A 21298-nucleotide genomic window follows, 5' to 3' on the forward strand; every position below is an offset into this window, starting at 1 on the left:
GAGAAACAGGCCAAATGATTCTTTATGGTGTATATCTCTGTTCATTCTACTTAAAATTCCTCCATTCCCCAAATCATGTTTCCTAGAAAATAAAACCACTTCCTTCATGTGAAAAGAATACCACACCTCTCCTTCTGGCCCAACTGCATTACTAAATTCCTGTGGGCTGTGCAAACTGTCCCCCATATAAAGGTTCCAAGCTATGCCCAAGAAGTAGACTTTTTATAAAAAGTCTGAACTTTTATAAAGAGTGTTTGTAAAGTCTACTTTTTATAAAATCTATTTTTTAATAAAGAACTCTTTTATTGCTCCTTAAATAAGTCAGTGCCAGGGCTAAAATCACAGATTATCTATGATCACCTCATAATCCTCAAATGTTATGATCAAGCAATTCTCTGGAATGTTATTTTTTCCTCATACAACTAAAAAGGAGCAGATGGCAACAATTTATTTTTTTATTTCCTTCTCAGTTCAAAAATTAACAAACATTGTATGTTCAGTTAACTTTATTATAAATCTGCTAATTGCAATGATTTCCTTTTCTATTAACTCAGTAACTCCCTAGGGTACAATACCTCTGCTCTAAGCTGTTATAAAGTAGGTAGTTAATAAAAGTTGTTGACAATTTGGTTGACTTGATTGGGGAAAAAAACGAAAACTTTCTCTTCAAGCAGGTAAAGGACATTAAATCGTGCATTTTCTACAATATAAAGATCAGTCACCAGAAAAATATTTATCAGTAGCTGGCATGGAGACTAAATTGAGCTCATTACTATTCATTTTTAAAACTCTTCAGTAACTCAAGAAGTATTTTATAAAATTTAAAAAGCAATTGATGGACAAGGTACGAATACTTAAAAATGAGTTGTCATTTTACATTTCCTTTAAAAAATTTTTTAAAAATCTAAGTCGGTAGACAAAAAAATTAAATTGTGAATAAAGCCATTGGGTAAGAAATTTTTTTTTATTTTTTAGGATATAATACTTTGTTGCTCTGTTGGGATACCCCTACCTCATTTCCTTAGGAGTAAAAACTAGACACAGCTCATCTGACAAGTAGAACTCTTTTAGAAATCATGTATCCTGGAGGAGGAAAGGCAGATTGTACTGAGGTGTGCATTTAGGTGATCAAAAGGAAAGGCAAGGTAGCTGTAACAGCCAGTTCACTCAGTTTATTTTGAAACCTTTAAAGCCAAACCATCTGGAGAAGTAGAAAAACAGTGTGACAACAGTGGTGGCAATGGCTCCAAACAAAGGGAATATCTTCATGTGAAAATATGATCAGTTCAAACCTGACGCACTCCAGTCCAGAATGCCCTCCCTGTTCTTGACTCATGAGCCATGTCATTCCCCATTCTGAAAGTCTACAGCTATCATAATGTATGATAGATAAGCTTCACCTATCATTAAATTTACAAAGTGTCTCCTTTTTAATCATTCTAGATAATGTGTCTCATCTTCCTTTTGGGACTGGCAAACAGATATTTATTTACTTTGGAAAATAGCTTTACCAAGGTATACTATGATGCATAAAATAACAAATGTATACTAAACTCCTGAGTGACATATCACTTTACTTCATAATATTTTATTTGATTATCAAAATGGCATGAAAAAGTAGAAAACAAGTATTACCAACCTCACTTACAGAAGAGGAAATCTTTGGTTCATGTCTCTAAATGATTCCTCCAAATTTTTAATGAGCATTCAAGTCTCCCACTCAGCTCATGTACCCTGAGACTCAGGAGCAAGAGTGAAATCCCCAGACTTCCTGTCCTGCCTCCTCCCACCTGCCTCATCCACTTCGTCTCCTTCTCTCCAGCCCCAGAGGCCACATTAAGGTCTGTCCATTCCTTTCAAGAAGACTTGACTGCTTTGCCTTCTGGTCCTTTGGAGGCATAGTCCCTCTCTCTCCTTTATTTCAGCCTCAGCTTCATTAATTAGCACCTTCCCTTTATACCATAAAATTGAGCAAGTGTGTCCTGTTCTTTCTTTACAAAATGTAATCAAGACTGCCTCTATTAAACGTGTGTCTCTAATTTTAATCTCTATTCCTGTTCATTTTTCCTTTCTGATTCCAATCTCCAAAAAGGTAGTTTTCTCTCCCAGTCTCACTTTTTCTCCACAATCAGATTTCAATCCCACCATCACACTGACATTTGTCTAAGATGACTACTAAGCTTTTTATTCCTTAAATCAATTGACATTTAAGTCTTTATCTTATCTGTTCCTTCTCTATTCTTTGATGTATTCTTTGCCATGTCCTTCTCTGCCTCCTTGTCCCCCTCCATCATGCCTAAAGATATAGCATCAGTAAAATCCATATTCCCCAATGCATCTGAGAAAAGATAAGGTAAATAAGAGGAATAAAAAACTCTGGCACATTTATTCTGAAGAGACTTCATTAAACCTGATAGTCTTTACATTTCTGAATCATACTAGGTTTTAAGCAAGCTTGAACTATGTTTTATTTTTTTTCCCCTGTCATTCAGGGAGCAGTTGGAAAATAGGAGGAAGGCTCATAAGGAATAACAGAGAAAATTAAAAAGGAATTACAAGCAATATTTCTTTTGCATATCCATATACCCAAGGTGCAAGATAAATAATGTAAGGTTAAATCTGCCACATATACACACTTATCAGTTTTCTTAAAATTAGCAATAAAACATTTACATTGTTCTAAGTCTTAATTCTTTTTAAGTCTAAAACACATCTTGGAGAACTTCTATCAAGAAATCTGAAGTGGGGCTAGATTCAATTTTACCCTATTTGGAACTAACAAATTAACCTGCTAGAGTTTCACGGTTTCTGGCAGAAGACATGAGACTCTTGGGTCAGAGTCAAAGGACTTTATTACTCATCAATAGCAGTAACTTAAATATCCGTTTGAGTCACTTACCAAATGCCAGTTCCCACAGGACAACACAGTGAGGGTCATATGATGCTTGCACATTCAGTGGGTTCTGTTAGAGGAGGCGAACAATGGAAGAGACAGGGACCATGACTCTTTTATAATGGGCCGTAAGTACACCTGAACTTGCCCCAGAAGGAGACATTATTTTATTATACTAAGCTATAAAGTTTTCTTTGCTCCAGAGGGAGACACTAAGTCTATCTTCCAAGCCTGCTGTCTGTACAAATATCCATGAAAAGACACTTTATAATAAAAATAATCCGTGTCTCTGTTGCTAAAAAGTACAGAAATAGAAGAGATCCATGGAGAATTATCTCCCTACAGCTATTGATATTAGTATCTTAGCCCGTATAAATCTACTTTACTCTTTCTAACTCTTTACTCTTTGCATAATATTCAATTGTATGTAGCCACAATAATTTAGCTATCCTTTATTGGTGTGCATTCAGCTAGTTTTGATCATTTGGCACTATAAACAAAGTCATCATAAGCATTTTTCCTTACGCATGTATCTTTGTGCAGAAGTATGAATATATCATAGGATAAATCATTATAGGTGGAGTTTATAGATGAAATAGTATTGCATACCATTAAAAATTTAATAGATATAGAAAGATTTGTTTCCAAACTATATTAAATACATTATCACTAACAATGTGTGAGGATACACTTGCCAACACATAACACAGAGTATTATCAAATAACCTGTATCAATCTGAGCATTAAAAATTATAATGGACATTTTTGTTGGCATGTGTTAACTGTGGATGAAGTTCAACCTTTTTGTTGGTTTATAAATTATTTTTTATAAACAAAATTATTTTTTTGGAGAGAGGAGCTAATTACACTTAAGGTCAACTTAGGATAAATTCACAGATATACACTAATATATAATATAAAAAAGGAATGCCAATTTCAGGTAATTGATTACTTATTACTCATTACTTACAAGAATTATTTTTCAGATGGTTATTTTGTCTTATTTTGTTTTAGATATATAAGATTTGAATTAAATTAAATAAAAATAACTATTTTTCATGTATTTAGTTATTTTGTTCATCTAGGCTTTAAAATTTATATGGACAGATATTATGTTGTTTTACATTATCAGATCCTTTTGTATATATGTAAACAAATGTTAAGGGGAAAACAACTCCTTGAATATCTTTAATACTAAGCAACAAAGAACACAAACAAATCAAGCTTTTACTTTAAAAAGTAAGTCATAAAATAACAATCCTTAGGAAAGAATAAGGAAGGGACCATTAAAGATGAAAGTAGAATTAATAAATTAGAAAATAGTCACACAAACAAGTGAGCTAATTAATAGCTGGTAAAAAGTCAAAGCCATTAGCCATCATGATAAATACAAAAATATGCAAGATAGATGCTCACAAAATACATAAGGAAAAAGGAAAAATTAGCAACAAATTCTGAGAAAAGTAAATAAATCACTGAATTAGTACATAAAAGATACATAGATAGGTTTTATATATGCAAAATTCTAATATTGAGTATTTTGATTATTAGTCTTGGTAGTCTAAAGTTTGAGTTTATTTTCCTTTTTTGAAAAATTTTCAAGAGAGATTTTTAACACTTATAGTCAGTAAGATCTTGCTTTGTGTTTTATTTGCTTTAGATTGATTTTTATTTTTAAAATTATAGAGAACTGACTGTAATATTTCTGAATTATTTTTCTTTCAAAAATTTTTTAAGTTTATTTATTTATTTTGAGAGAGGGAGCACGTGCGGGTGAGGGGCAGACAGGGAGAGAGAGAATCCCAAGCAGGCTCCACACTAGTACAGAGTCTAAAGCAGGGCTCAATCTCACAACCGTGAGATAATGACCTGAGTTGAAATCAAGTGTAGAACGTTTAATTGACTGAGCCGCCCAGGTGCCCCTGTTTCAAATTTTAATACTATTTTTTTTATATCACTTACTGGCACCTTAAGTAAAATACCGATTAGAGTTATGTTGTGAACATCCTCCTCTCATTCCTGATAGAGAGCAATTTCCTATTTTTTTAAATCAGATTGATAAACTTTATTTCTAGAAATTGATAGATTCATCTAAATTTGCAATCTTGCTGGAGAAACATTGTTCACTATGTTTTTAAAACTATGTTAATTCTATACTTAATGTATGCATTTTCATTCATAACATATTTTTCTTTTTTGTGTTTTGTTTCTTTGTTGTTTTTCATTTGTTTGTTTCGTTACTAGTTCGGCTTTTTTTTTTTCCCTGATCATGTGTGCAATAAGTAAGACTGTCTAGTTTTCGGGGCACCTGGATGGCTCAGTCTGTTAAGTGTCCAACTCTTGATACCAGCTCAGGTCATGATCACACGGTTCCTGAGTTCAGGCCCTGCATCAGGCTCTGCACTGAGCACAGAGCCTGCTTGAAATTCTCTCTCCCTCTCTCTCTGCCCCTACCCTATTCATGATCTGTCTCTCAAAATAAACAAATAAACTTTAAAAAAAAGGATTGTCTAGTTTCAAAAACTTAATATTGGGCTTTCTTTATTCTACTATTTTTTTTAATTTCTTAAGTTTATTTATTTATTTTGAGAGGGAGAGAGAGAGAGCACACATGGGCATGCATGCAAGAGGGGAGGGGCAGAGAGACAGGGAGAGAGAGAATCCCAAGCAGGCTCCATACTGTCAGTTGTAGAGCCTAATGCAGGGCTCAAACCCACGAACCTGCGGGATAGTGACCTGACCAGGTATAAAGAGTTGGATGCTGGGGCGCCTGGGTGGCTCAGTCGGTTAAGCGTCCGACTTCAGCTCAGGTCACGATCTCGCGGTCGGTGAGTTCGAGCCCCGCGTCAGGCTCTGGGCTGATGGCTCAGAGCCTGGAGCCTACTTCCGATTCTGTGTCTCCTTCTCTCTCTGCCCCTCCCCCGTTCATGCTCTGTCTCTCTCTGTCTCAAAAAAAAAATAAAATAAATGTTAAAAAAAAAAAAAAAAAAATTAAGAGTTGGATGCTTAACCAACTGAGCTACCCAGGCACCCTTATTCTATTTTTGTTTTCTGTTTCATTACCTTTTTCTTTTGCTTTTTTTATTTTATTCTTTTGTTGTATTTCTTACTTTAACTTTGGGCACTTAAAATGTTCTCAGCTTGTTTCCGTTGGTTTCATTTTTTGCTATGTGAATTGTTTTGTTAAGCAATCTCATAAACAAAAAAGGGTATAAGACTTACATAGGGTTTAACATCTATCAATGAAATAAAAGTTTTGTACCCACCACCCAGATAAAGAAGAATAAGATGATAGTGAGTACTGAACCGCTTATGCCCTACTACAATTGCACCAACTACTTTGAATTTTGTTTATGATTTCTTTGCTTTTCTTTGTAATTTTATTGCATCTGTATACATGCATAAACAATGGTTTAACTTCAAATACTTTCTGATTTTTATAAAAGAATACTGTATCAATTTTGTCACTTAATGTTATATTTAATTTTATAACATACTTTTTACTCAATATTATGTTTGTAAGAGTCATCCATCTTGTCATATATGACTGTGTTTCACTCTTTTCATTTAATACACTTCATTACATGATTATTTTTTAAATTATGCTTTCATATGCTTTTGGACTTTGGGTTTGTTTCCAGTGGTTGTCAATCCCAATAATGTGACTAAAACAGGTGAAATATTTGAAATTTTTAACCACTAGAATAACCCATCAGAACACAGCCCAACCCAAAAGCTCCCTGCTAGCTTCTGCCTTAACACCTCAGTTGTTGGAGCACAGACAGATCTGAGATCATAGAGAAATTCCAGGGGAAGGCCTGCAGTGGACAAAAAGGCAGAGGATTTTAGGAAACTCGGGGCCACATCTTTTTATCAACTTCTAGAGAAGTATTTCAATATTAACAACTGTTATAATCTCATCAGCACAGATTAGTTGAATATCGCCCTGACTACAAACATTCTTGAATATACTGTAGAATTCCTCTTCTTTGATTATTTTTCTCTATACCGTCATATACTAAAATGGTGGCTCAATGAAAACCAAGAAAGTTTTATCTTGTTCACTGCTGTATCTACAGTGCTGAGGAAAGGTGTTTCTTAAAGATTCTTGTCTACTCCTTGACAGAATTTTTCCCTCTGATGGTTTCTTCAAAAAATGCTATGAGCATATATTCTCTCATTTCTTACGTGTTTGAAAATATCTGTCTTTTGTACACATATCTGAACAATTTTGATCACATAAATGTCCCTGAACAAGTTGAATTTTGTTTGCTTATTTGTATTTAGCCTGGTTCTCCCCCAGGATTCTTTATCTTTCAACTCAACAACTTCACCAATATTATATTTTGCTGCTGGTTGATCTGTATTTCTTTCTAGGATATGTTGTTCTCTTACCCTAGATTAACGCGCACGCCCATACTCTCAACAAAGTAATCCTGAATTATATTATTGAAAATCATTCAATTTCATGTTTTTTCTCTTCTATAGGTACATCAATTATGCTGGATCCCCTTTCACCCTTTTAATATGCTATTTCCTCTCTGATCATTGGTATAATACTTGGTTATTTTTCATTTTTTTCTTAATTTTCTTTGTTCTTGATTGGCCTGAGAAGCATCTCTTCTTTTTTTCTCTGTATTCCTTCCTGTGTTGTTTCTTCTTCCTGTATCCTCTCACATACACACACCATCAGCTCCTTTTACTTTTTCAGAGGCAGCAGGGCAGAAAACTTAAAGTCACAAACTCTGTAACTGTATTGCCGGTGTACAAATCCCCGCTCAGTAACTACTGTGTGAACTTGAACCAGTTACTAAATCTTTCTATGTATCTCAGAATATTCAGCTGTAAAATGGGAACAATAACAATAATTGCCACATAGGGTTATTATACAGAATAAATTGGTAGACAATTGTAAAGTGCTAAAGACAGTGCCTGTCACATAATAAAACACTATACGAGTATTTGTTAAATCCTTACAATTCTCTGTTTTATTGTAATTTTATCCTTGAATACTTGCATCTTCCCTCTGAGCTCCTGTTGCCTAGAAGCAATATAGACATTAGCTACTTTTATACAGAACTCTTTCTTTTTAATTTCATAACATGAAAATTGTTCATATTTTTTATCAGCTCCATAGTACGATCATCTTTCAGGTATTGACTATCTGTTTTGTTTGTTATATTCATGTTCTGTATTTCTTTCTTGCATTATCTTTTTCACAATTCTCATGCTCATTTCTCAATTATTATTCATCATATCCATCATTTTGGAAGGATAATGTGGAAAGGAACCGGATAAGTGAACTTTTTCTATGAATATTTCTTTGCACCTGTGGGTAAATATTTGATTATTAATTTCTAAAGGTAACGTTGATGAACTAGATGTTACATGAATATGTAAGTTGAATAGATATGGCCATAATGTTTTCTAAAATGGTGTACGTGACTTTTGTTTCTGCCAACAGTTCTAACTCAGTGTTTCTTCTTGCCCTGCATTGTGCATGCTTTCCTTCTGCTGGAAAAGATCTGTGAATCTCAAGTGGGAGAGGAACCTGTTCCAGGCTCCCATTATACCAACTACATATCTATTACTTCACTAACCCATAATTATCTCTTTACGTGGCTCTCTCCCTGCTAAACTATTATCTTCTTTAGAACTGGGACTCTGTCATCTTAATTTTATATCCTTGGTTCCCACCCAATTTTCTGGAATATAGTAATTGCCCCTACAAAATACTTGATAAATACATAAATGGCAAAGGTTGCATAAAATTACTGTCCAGGTTCACACCGCTTGTAAACAGTAAAAGTAGAATCTGAATCCAGTTTTTCCCATACAAATCATGTTCTTTTTCACTATAACTTTCCTACGTTATATCAATAGAAATTAAAGGACGCGAGTCTAGGTCAAAATCTGTTTTACATACTTGAAAGCATAATTATCTTTCACATGACTCTTGCAAATGACCCTTATTCATCCAAACACTGATAAAATTATGGTATATGGTTTGCATAGATATTAATAATAAGCTTTAATTTATGAGATTTTACAGCTTGGTTCAAATATAGTTTCTACCTGTGTAACCAAAGTTTGCCATGGAATTAATAAACCCTCGAGAAAGTACTGCATAATTCGTTTTTGATTAAGCTGCAACTAGCCAACTCTAGATAATTTTGAGTAAAATTCAATTGCTCCTCATGCAAACAATCTTATAGAACCTCTTATTTCTTCTTCAAATGAAGATACAGACTACATTTAGAGTCAATTCTATGATAAAATGCCTGAGATTGGTTACACTAAGTTAATAATTGGTGATCCATAGGACAACTTTAATTCTCTCAGAAAGCAGAGGAATATTACTGCTTTATATGAAAAGATATGTGTGTTTTAAAATCAATAGTTTTATCTAGCCAACTAGGCAACTATAGATAAATATGAGTAAAATTTAATTTTACTATCTAATTAGTATCATTGGTTCAACCTTGAATCCAGGAAATTCAGTGAGATTATCATATTACTGCATGTTGAATGAAGTAAACTGCCCAGTTGTTAAAATTTATACTTCCATTTCAACATAATTTTTGCCAAAGTCACACCATGGGCAACAACACCCCAAACTGCCATATATTTTTAGTCCTAATGGTTGAACTCAAAGCTTTTCTTTGAAATGTTATAGATCTCCAAAGATTAAGTTGTATACAAAATTATTTTAATCTAATATAGTTCTATCCCTGGTTTTAAATATTTTAAATATTAGCTAAGTTACTTCGCCAAAATTTTAATTCTTATTGTTTTCAAATAGAATATCCCAGATAGCAAGTCTTTGACTTCCAAAATGTGCTTTCCAATGGTCAGAGCTGATATCATTTTTCTATAGTCAGGGCTGTTTGTAGTTAAGTTGATTAGAATATTACGAATGTCACATGTTTCAGGAAACTGATCATGGAATGCAACAAGGAGGTACCACTTTAACATTGTCACCTCTATATACACACCACCCTAGTAATATTTATGATCACAGTTAGGAAGAGAAACACTGGATACTAGAATAGGTTTAGGAAATAATTTATTGAAAATGCAGATTATGTGAATCATAGATAACAATATCCACTTATGTTCATAGGTGGTAGCAATAAATAAAGAAAGGCTTATATATTACAAGTTTATTAAGTGTCATTCGTTTCTTGACTATGCACAAATATCATCTGTCCTAAACATTTTTCAGGGAACAATGATTAACAAGAGATTAAAATAAGTTAATTTGACCAGAAATCACCCTCTGTGTTTAAGATGATATTAGCTAGTGAATGACCATATTGGAAAATAATACAGGGCTTCCATCAATTTATTTAGAAATTTTCATGAGGCAGATAAGGTAAAAAAACAAGGGTAAGAAAGGAAGAAAGGAGGAAGCTAACTTTCACTGAGTACCTATTATATGCCAGGGGCTATACTAGATCCTACCCATTGGTCAGCACAATGAATTATTTACAACCTTATGAGTTGAGAAAGAGAACGCCAACATGCAGGCTCAGGGAGAGCAAATGGCTTGTCTCAAGTCATAAAATTTGATTCAAACCCAATACCCATTATCTTGTCTTTCCTACCACACTTCCTTCAACAATCACTATCAATTTTGCCTCTTTCCAACATAACTTTCAGGAATGCACACACTGCCATGGCTGGGTACTTAAAATTATGTCTGTTGAGAAATTGTTTTATTTAATCTTACCTTGATTGCTTTGTTAGAGAAAATGGACATCATTTTATGTATTTCTTTTTCTGGAAACTGCATGGTTCTAGATATTTAAAAAAAATGCAACCTTGTTCTAGTAGTAATCCTGACTTTGGGAAAAGAAGGGCAGTTAACATTGAACTTAGAGGAAAAAATTATAGCTTTATCCTCCAATTATTTGCTAAGGCAGAATCTTTATAAATTTAGGATCACAAACCTTCCCTAGGTATCCACATTTAAGTACAAGGGAATAAACTGAAGGCCAAATGCAAAATCTATGTCAAGAAGCTAAAACACATAACTCACCAGGAAAAACACTCCAGAAACTCTGTCCCAACACAAATTATACCTACTGTCGATATTTGGTTTATAGCTCCTAAGACTCATATAAAACGATTCAGCTTGAACTTTTAGCAGCATGATTGTGAAGAAGGGCTTTGAATTGAGAAATGTTGCAAGGAAAATGTTTTTGTAATTCTCTCTACTTAAGTTTTGAGAAACCAAATTGTCTCCAAAGAGATTAAGGACATCCTGAGACATATTTTATTTTTATTGTTGTTGTAGTTGCTGTTGTTTGTGAAGATTATGGCAATGTGTGTCAACTTGTTTTAGTTCTGGACAGATCTCATGTACTCAGGAGAACTGTCATATCCTTAAGGAATGAGTCTAGACCCAGACAGAGTGTAAATGGTTTCCACAGAGACACACACTGACTTAGCCTAGATTCTGGCAGTCAAAGAAGTACAGAAAACTTTCTCCAGTCATGATTTTCATAGGGGTTCAAGGATGTTTGGAAAGGGGCTAAAAGTTCAAACTAAACAAATGTGAACAGGATGTCTTTTCAAATTTGACCACTAAAACTTTTAATAATTAAAATTAATATCATTTTGATTTTAATTAGTCAATTTTCAGATTGATTCTTGTCATTCTGGAAGCTTGTTCAGCGATGATGGTATTCAACTTTGGGTTAAACTCAGCTGAATGTTGACAGTAACACATATCCATTGAATATGGTACCTCAATTTTGTATTGTTAATACTGCTTTTAAGAGGAGTTTTTTTTTATTATTTTCTGTTCCAAATTATTGTAGGTTACTTTAATTATATGTCTTCAAATAATCATGCAATAAAAATTGGACCTAATGCTAGGAGTTAGGACCTAATATTTCTAGATTCCCACCGATAACTATAATCATCTTTATGATAACACTATTATTTAGATTCATTACTTTGATCAATCTTTCCACCTTATTAAAACAGTGTAATAGAAAACAAAGCATTTTGCAAGGTAACAGTTTAAAATTGTTTTGCATCAATACATTCTCACTTTATAACTTCATATTCAGGGAAGAATTTCATACATTCAACAACTTTCTTTTCCTCTTTCCAATCTTAAGTGCCAGGGAGTGAAGAGGACTTTCTAAGGAGAACACTAGTTAGAAAATCTGCAACAGGAATGCTGTCTGTAATCTATGGAGCTGACAATTTAGAAAGAAAGGAAGGTTACTATGCAATTAGCATAAAATGTACTGACACAGAATTCCAAAAATGTACATTAACCTATATTTGGAATCTGTTAAAATATACTTAAGTATCTATTAAGCAGAACAATTGTGAACTTGATGATTTTTAATTTGCCATGAATAAACACACCACTTGTCAAATAACACATGGAATATTTACTCTGTATGTTCTTAAAATAGAAATTAGCTTCTTAGATAAGTAGAGAATTATTGCAAGTGATTTTTTTGTACTTATTTACCTTTGGTTTTTAAAACTGTACCTAATGGTACTCAAATCCTTTTTTAAAAATTAACATCTCTTCAAATAAACAGCTTACTTCCAGGGGATAATTTGAAAAGATTAGTTCTTTAAATAGAGGTGTATACCTTATTTTCAGATGTACACTTTACATGTCTTGAATCTTTGAGAGCAAATTAAAAAGTATAAAACCTTCAAGAAAAGTCCAAATCACTAATGAAGTGCCTAAATTACTTAATAGATTAAGGTACATTCTCAACAAAACTATGAAGTAAATGGGTATTGCAGACACCAACAATCCCTGTTTTCAGTACACATCACCCTTCTAATTCCGTGAAAACACACCCAAGGAGCTTGCCTTCCCAAGATAATGTTGATGGTTAATGTTTATCCCTTTCAGTATACTTTAAAACAGCACAGTATCTGTTAACTAAACTGATTATGGACATCTTTTTTCAATATATACATATATTGAATCATGTTTCACACCTGAAACTGATAATCACATTATATGTCAATTATAGCTCAATAAAATGAAAAAAGAAACATGGTATCTACCCCCCAAAAAATAGGAAGACCTGGATACATACTTGACAACTGAATAAGTGAACGAACAGTAATGACTGTGGAAAGCTAACACTGAAAGTAAGATACAAGAAGGAATTTCAGTCCAGTAGTGGCCTAGTAGAAATAGCAAGCCCTGAAGTCTTACCATGTAAACAGTTATTTGTTTTCTAAATTCTTTTAGTCACTTTTTAATTTCATGAAGTGATACTGAGGTTTTTAGTCAATTTTTAATGATATGAAGTAATATTGAAGAGCTCTGATTTAAACAAACTACTATAAGATTTTTTTAATTAACAATTGAAGCTAAGTATATAATTTAGATATTTCAGTTGAATTTCATGAACTTGGCTATCATTTATAGTTTATCTCATATACATCCAAAAGTTTTGAAAATCAACAGAATATTCCTATAATATATCTTTATAGAATGAATTGGAACTCCTCTAGCAGTTTCAATACTGAAAAAAAAAATGAGACAAAGAAAGAGTGAGAGAGAGGGAAGGGAAAAAACAATCTTCAGGATGCTTTCAAACATGTGATTTGACTTTTCTTAGTCATTATTTTGACATGAGCCCAGGCCCAACCAAACACCACCGTATGTGTGGTTTGCCCTACAAGAACTTGGAACAGATGGTCAGCCCAAGAACAACTCACTGGAAACTATTGTTACTCACATACAACATGTCCCAGAAATGTGTTTTTAGATCAATAACCACCATAATGGGTCAAAATCTCATCAGTATATTCCACAGATCCATGCCTAACTTTCTGAAGAACTGCCAACAGCATTAGTGAAATCATGCAGTTTGTCATGAATATCCATCATATATGCTGAGTTACAGATTATATGAAATTTAGGAAGTAAATTAGATTCCATTCTTGTGTTAATTTTTTTGTAAACTGAGAGCTATATATGAAATTACCAAACATATACAAACAATGTTGAATAAAATATTAAAAATATCAGCATGTGAAACAAAAATAATATTAATTTCTATTACAACGAAAAGGCCCTAGGAATACACACTAGTAAAACAAATCTTACTTTCAGTCCTGGTTTTGGAGGTCTGCCATCAAAAGGGAAGGTTCTGGGAGCTAGGAAATAATGGCAAAAACAATCTTAGGGGAGAAACTATCTAAATGAAAACCTGTGCAGAAATAGGAGTGTGGAAAGAAGTATCACCCTGATACCTGGAATTCCTTTATGCTTTGGAAGGTAATTCCAAACAGCAAAAGCAAGAATATAATTACCAGTATCATTGAAATTGTTCTTTAAGAAGTATAAGATCTACTTGTAGTCATTACTATATATTACACACACACACACACACACACACACACACATACACAAAAGGAATTACAAATGTCATTTGATTCTCTAGTAATGCATTGTATAAATATATAGCCATTACACACCATACTCTTTTCCTTCAAACCTCATTTATTCATACTTCTATACTAGGGCTCATTCTAATCTAGTCTTAGTATGGCAATAAGACTTATTCAACATGGGTAACAATAAATTTAAAGCTTACCACCTATCAATTTTCTTTCTTGTCATTTTGGTTGTCTGAGATTCATTCTTTATTAGATTACTCAAGAAGTATTCATGAGAACATTATTCTCTGTGTTCTCGCATAAACAGAACAATTTGTGTCTTTGATATTTGAAAGTCAGTTTTGCTAAGTATAAAATTTTTGGTTGACATGTTCTCTTTTTGATTATCTTAATATATTACCTTATTCTCTTCTAGAATAAGACACAGCTGTCAAAATTCTGATGATAATCATATTTTCATTTCCTCAGGTCACTGTTTTTCCCAGATGCCCAAAGAAGTTTCTTTTTCTTCAGCAGTTCGGTAATTATATTAAAACATGTCTTGGTCTTGGTTCATTTGGTTCAATAATCTCAGATACTCGGTATGTTCTTTCAATATGTATTTTAAATCTTTTCTTTCTTTTTTTCACTGCAGGAACTTCTCCTCAAATTATACTTTTTTACAATCTGTTCTGTCCCTTGCTTTCATTTTCTTCTTTAGGGATTCCTGTTACCCATATTTCAGAACTTATTTACCTTTCTGCAGCACATATTACTTTCTCTCAAATTCTTCTATCTCTCTTCATTTATTTCTCATTTTCAAAATTTTCCTAATTTTCACCTTCAGTTTCTCTTAAGGCATTGTCTAAGTTTTTATTTGCTCCTGTGGTATACTACTAGCTTAGTCTTCATTTCTGAAATATATTTTTTATTTCTATTTTTCCATGTCCTCGTACCTAATTTCTTGGTTTCCTAATTGTTTTATAATATCATTCCATGTCTTGCATTATTTTCTTAATGTCTTAATCTTGAAATACAAAGTTACAATTTTTGTCTGGTCCATCTGACCTGTTCTTAATTACATCTAAGGATGTTATTTTTCTCTTTATTCTCCTTTGTCCTACAATATCTTATGAGGAAATTTGGTCTCAATTTTAATAGAAAATTACTCTTTCCATAACTTTTAAGTTCAGAATATCTTTGCTACCTTCACAGAGATCCCTCTTCTGTGGTTTTCATTTTAAAAACTACTTAATGATATCAGAAAATGTTCATGATATAAATTTAATATCTAGAAAATAAGCATTTCTAAAGAAACCATGCATCAAGTAATCACAAACAAATTAGAAATATATGAAGTAAAATAATAATAACAAAACAGAATAAGAAAATTCTAAAATCAATGATACAATAGATGCTTCCCTTAGGAAGCTAGGAAGAGTGCAAAGTAGCACAGAGAAATTAATAAATATAAGAGCTAAAATAAATGAAATAAAAAACTATAGGGAAAATTAATGAAACCAAAAGCGAGTTCTTTGGAAAGATCAATGAAATTAAGTAACGATGTACACTGTTAAAAACTTGAAGAAGAGGTACCCGGTGTCTCAGATGGTTAAGCTTGGTCATGGTTTTGGTTTCAGCTTCGGTCATGATCTCACAGTTCATGGGTTCGAGCCCCACATCGGGGTCGACAGCTCAGAGCCTGGACACTGCTTCAGATCCTCTGTCATCTTCTCTCTCTCTGCCCCTCCCCCACTCACTTTCTCTCTCTTTCTCTCTCTCTCTCAAAAATAAACAAACATTAAGAAAAAAAACCACAAAGAATACCCAAATTAGAATCTCAGAAATTAGAGTGGGCACAATTAGAGATTCTTTGAATGCCGAAAAGGAAAATAAGACAATATTATGAACAGCTTGATGTCAATAAATTAAAAAGCAGATGAAATGGATAAGTTCATTGAAAGATAGAAACAACAAAATCTGACAAAAGAGGAAAAATCTTAATAGCCCTGGTAAAAACACAAATTTATAATGAAGTACTTTTGCATGAAGAAAACACCAGACCAAATGGCTTCACTGGTGAATTCTATCAAAAATTTAAGAAATATGACTCCTATGTAAACTCTCTGATTTATAGAGAAAGAAGATATACTTACCAACTGATTTCATGAGGCCAGCAACACAGATAAAAATACCAAAGATACAAGAACAAAAAACTGCAGACTGATTTTTCATGAAAAAAGATTACCAGATTGAATCCATACATATTTTTAAAGAATAATACATCATGATAAACTGAGGTTTATCCCAGGAATTCAACTGGCCTTAAAATTCAAAAATAAAACTAGATAATTTACCAAGTTGTCAGAATAAAGAAGCCACATACCAGCACAAAACATGCAGAAAGATCATTTGACAAAAATTCAACACTTAATCATGACAAAAACTCTGAAGATCACAGTAACAGAAGGGAACTTCCTAAACCTGATAAAGATCACCTACAAAAACCTGAAGCTAACATTATGCATCATGGTGAAGAGTTCCTAAGATAGAGAACAAGGCAAGCATATCTATTCACCACTTCAGTTCAACATTATGCTGGGGTCCTAGCCAATGTAATGAGGCAAGAAAAAGGATTTAAAAGCATCCAGATAAGAAAGTAAAAATGAAAACTGTCTTTCTGCAAACAACGTGATTGTTTAGGTTGTCACAGCCTAAGGAATCTTCAATTCAAAAAAAAAAAAAAGCTCCTAAAACTAAGTGAATGTAGCATGTAGCACATAGGCCAATGCACAGAAATTGAATATATTTCCATATACTACCAACAATGTACTGAAAAATGAAACCAATAATACAATCCATTTAGAATAGTATCCAAATGCTAAATGCATGTACAGTAAAAATTGCAAAATACCACCAGGAGAAATTACATAATATAATTTCAGTGTTTACTATAAAGTTACCTTAACCAAAACAGTGTGGGGTTGGCAAAAAGAAAGAAACACAGATCAGTGAAAGAGAATAAAGTCCTGAAATAAACCCACAAACACATGGTCAATTGATTTCTGACAAATAAGCAAGAAAAATTCATTCTTATCTCTACACTAAAGCCAGAGTGATAAATTTAAAGCAAATCAGATCCTGTAACAACACACTCTTGCTTAAAATCCTTTAATAGCCTCCCATTACTCTTGTGACAAAAATTTCCTGTCTAGATGGAGGCAAACAGACTCTGATGGATTCTCTGATTTCCTATCCTAACTCTCCTTTGCTCCTGCCCTACTATCCTTTCTATGCCTTCAACATTCCAAGTTATGCGTGCATCAGGGTCTCCTATTTTGCTGTTCTTTTTGCTTGAACTACTCCTTCCACAGACATTAGCAGGCCCAGCTCATTGTCACAATTTACTTCCCAATAAAAATAGTGTCACTTCAGAGAAACCTGCCCTGATCAGCCACTCAGAAGTAGCTCTTCTTGCCACGGTCACATCTCTGTCGTGAAATTTCTCATAGGTATCACTCTCTGAAGAGTCATTCTCTGAAATTACTTTATTTGCTTATGTCTTTGCCCTCCTAATCTAAAATATAAGCTTGATGAGAGCAGGCACTTGATTCATTGCCATATTCTTGTCCCTACAACAGTGCCTAGCACATGATATGCCTCAATAAATTTAGTTGATTAGTGAATTTCGTGAGAAAGAGTTGGTTTCTGGGGCACCTGAGTGGCTCAGTCAGTTAAGTGTCCAACTTTGGCTCAGGTCATGATCTCACAGTTCATGAGTTTGAGCCCCACATCAGGCTCTGTGATGACAGCCGGAAGCCTGTTTCAGATTCTGTGTCTCCCTCTCTCTCTATTCCTCTCCCGCTCATACTCTGTCTCTCCTTCTCCATCTCTCAAAAATAAAAAGATTTTTAAAAAATTAAAAAATTTTTAAAAATTAAAAGAAAACAAGAGTTGGTTTCTATTGCTTACAAGTAGGTGTGCGTGTGTTTGTGTGTATATATGTACATATGTATATGTGTGGGCATGTATGCATGTGAAATATATATATATATATAATATAAAATAATCCATAAATCAATTATATAGTATATATATTTTATATACTATATTTATATAATTTATATATCATTTATAATTTATATATAACATCTTTAATTTCTATAAATTATATACTTAAATTATATATAAATAACTGGAAGACTAAACATGAAATTGATACTAGTTTATTTCTGGGATGGAAAACAGAATGAGGTATTACTGTTTAAAGAGGTCTTTAGCTTTATCTGTAAAGTTTTAATGTCAGATAGTGAGAATGTTTTCATATGTGCACATATCACCTGTCTTAATATAGAAATTAGCAATATAGAAATTCTTAATATAGAAATATAGCAAACAGAAATAATATAATTGCAGCCATTTCTGTCTTCTAAAGAACTGACATATATTCTTCAGAATACTTAATGCTTTGAAAATAAAACAGAACTTAAATACACTTGGAATGATGGAAGAGTAAGAGACCTAATTTTTTCCCAGATATTAAAATAGGAACCACTGTATTGGCAGAGTAGCCTGTGGACAAAATAAGGTGGCCAGGAAAACAGGTAGGAAAAAGAGCTTAAGAAAACGTAGCTTTGAGCCAATTTCATTTTAATTACGAATGACTTTTATATAGTACCCACATTTTTTCCCCAACAAAATCCTTTCTTAAAACAGTTTTAGCTGGGTCGTCTGGATGGCTCAGTCGGTTGAGCATCCGACTTCGGCTCGGGTCATGATTTCATGGTTTGTGAGTTCAAGTCCCGCGTTGGGCTCTGTGCTGACAGCTCAGGCCTGGAGCCTGCTTCGGATTCTGTGTCTCTGTCTCTCTCTGCCCCTCCCCCACTTGTCCTCTGTCTCTCTGTCTATCAAAAATAAATAAAATGTAAAAAAAATTAAAAAAACAGTTTTAGCTAATTGTAATTAATAACTAAACGAGCTTTGTGAACAGTGCTTAAATGACGTGAAGGAATAACAAACAATAAAAACAAATGTATCTGGACATAAATGACATAAAGAAGATGGTCTCTGATGACTACTCATGCTACTCTACACAATATCAGATTCTATTTTTGAATAGTAAAGTCTATACATGAATATATTTCAGTTTAACCAAAGAAAAAAACTTTCTAACAGCCAAAACTGTTTAAAATGCATTGGGTCCCCTTGTGAACAAAGGTCTTCTCTGTTGCTAGAGGTGTTCAAAAAAGTTTAGACAAGCATTTTTAAAAGAAACTCTGTAAAACTCTAATCATAGGTATTAGGTTCATTCATTCATTCTTTTAATTCAACAGACATTAAAGCAGAGTGCCAACTCTATACCAAGGGCTGTGTTCGATGCTCTGAAAGAGGTGATGAGCCCATACATCTATGAGTCCTGTCTTCATAGCCCTCATACTTTAGTAGAGAAGACAGTTAGCAATCAAGTAATTACACAAACACATGTAAAATTACATCAATGGTGATAACTATACAAATAATCAGTTTGTCTAATGACCATCAATATCTTTCCCAGACATGAGATGGCTTCATTTTTTTGACATTCCATACTCTGGGTATCAAGCTCTAGTGTCATATTTTAAGTTTTGATTGAACAATAATTACAAAAGGAATGAGTGAGAAAACACTGACTCTTACAATCTATCTCAATCTCTCACCAATAAAAAAATGGAATTATTTCCTCTTTAAAAAAGTAAATCATGATGAGGCAATGTGAAATGATCATATTTATATATGATTTAAAGCATATCATCAATAGTATTGTTGTTGTTGTTGTTGTTGTTTAAGATAGTCTATGCTTAATTGGGAGAATTTCCAGCAAGGGAGCAATTGTTCCCTGCCATATAGCTTCTGCCGAATGCATTAAATTAACTCCCAGAGTAGAGGAGAGCTGGCAAAAAAAAAAAAAAAAGAAAGAAAAAAAAAAAAGATTTTCCCCCCTTAATCTCATTAGAAAGGCATCGATTAATCACACTTAACTGCAGTAAAAATGGTTCTGTCACATTCTCCCCCCTCTCGCCCACATTGGACCAGGGAGTGACAACTCATTTGGCCACAGTCTGTAATTCTCAGCCCTCGAGTTTTGCCTCCACCACGCAGACCAGTCTGAGAAGCAGTGAGGAAAGCTCTGGGGAAAGCCATCATAGTCTGCAGCAATTGCTCACGGCAGTGTGGAATGGCTGTCCCTCCCACAAGCTGGTCCTGAATCACTGCGAGTGACGCAGACGGGTGCAGGGACAAAACTGAGGATCTCTATAATGGAGCAACCCAGGAGCGCATGGCATTATTTTCTTTTACAGCCACAGATGTTCTAAGAGCTGCCTGGTGCACATCTGTTTTAAGTTCAAAGTGCCGTTAAGAAAATAAAAATAAGTGACCCTGAACATGAACAACGCACACTGCTTCCGTGAATAAGCAAAGTGTTTCATTTCTGACATTTGAGAAGTCACCTGCGCTAATGACAAGGCCATGGTTTTCTAATATGAAAAACAAGCAACCTTGGATTAGCATTAATCCAGAACAGGAGGTTCACTGTCAGTAAAGGTACATGGTATTTTTGTCAATGCATGCTATCTAGATAGTAAAACCTCATTAATTTGACATTCAGCTAGCAAAAACACTTTCAGCTTCCAATATAGTGGGTGGCATGCCATGCGCTCCAGGCCATCTTCTGAACCAGCGTCGTGGGCCAGAGAGGCAGGGAGCCGGGCTCCTGCGAAGAGAACAGGATGGTTTGCCAAGGAGAGGAAGTCATAGGAGGAATGAAAAGGCTACTTTGTTTGCCATCCAGCCCTGGCCTTCTCTTCCCATGAATAGGTAATTTAGGGTCATTCACAGATTACTGAAACAGTTCCAGCACTTAAATCAATTTCCTAAAAAATCTTGGATGTAGGACCAAATATTTATTTCAAGGACAAAGGATCTAGGGTGAGCAATTGCTTTTGTTTCACAGAACAGTTATGGTCTGGGAAAGGTAGTTAAAGAGTC

General features: G+C 33.8%; 1 protein-coding gene across 2 annotated transcripts in view; it reads right to left on the reverse strand.

The window, feature by feature from the left end:
* The window catches only part of ITGBL1 (integrin subunit beta like 1), a 206168-nt gene that overhangs the window by 129254 nt on the left and 55616 nt on the right, over nt 1-21298 (reverse strand). The gene's annotated exons all lie outside the window — the stretch shown is intronic.

Source organism: Panthera pardus, unplaced genomic scaffold (assembly GCF_024362965.1).
Source record: "Panthera pardus isolate Hobbes unplaced genomic scaffold, ASM2436296v1 HiC_scaffold_1, whole genome shotgun sequence".
Taxonomy (NCBI): Eukaryota; Metazoa; Chordata; class Mammalia; order Carnivora; family Felidae; genus Panthera; species Panthera pardus.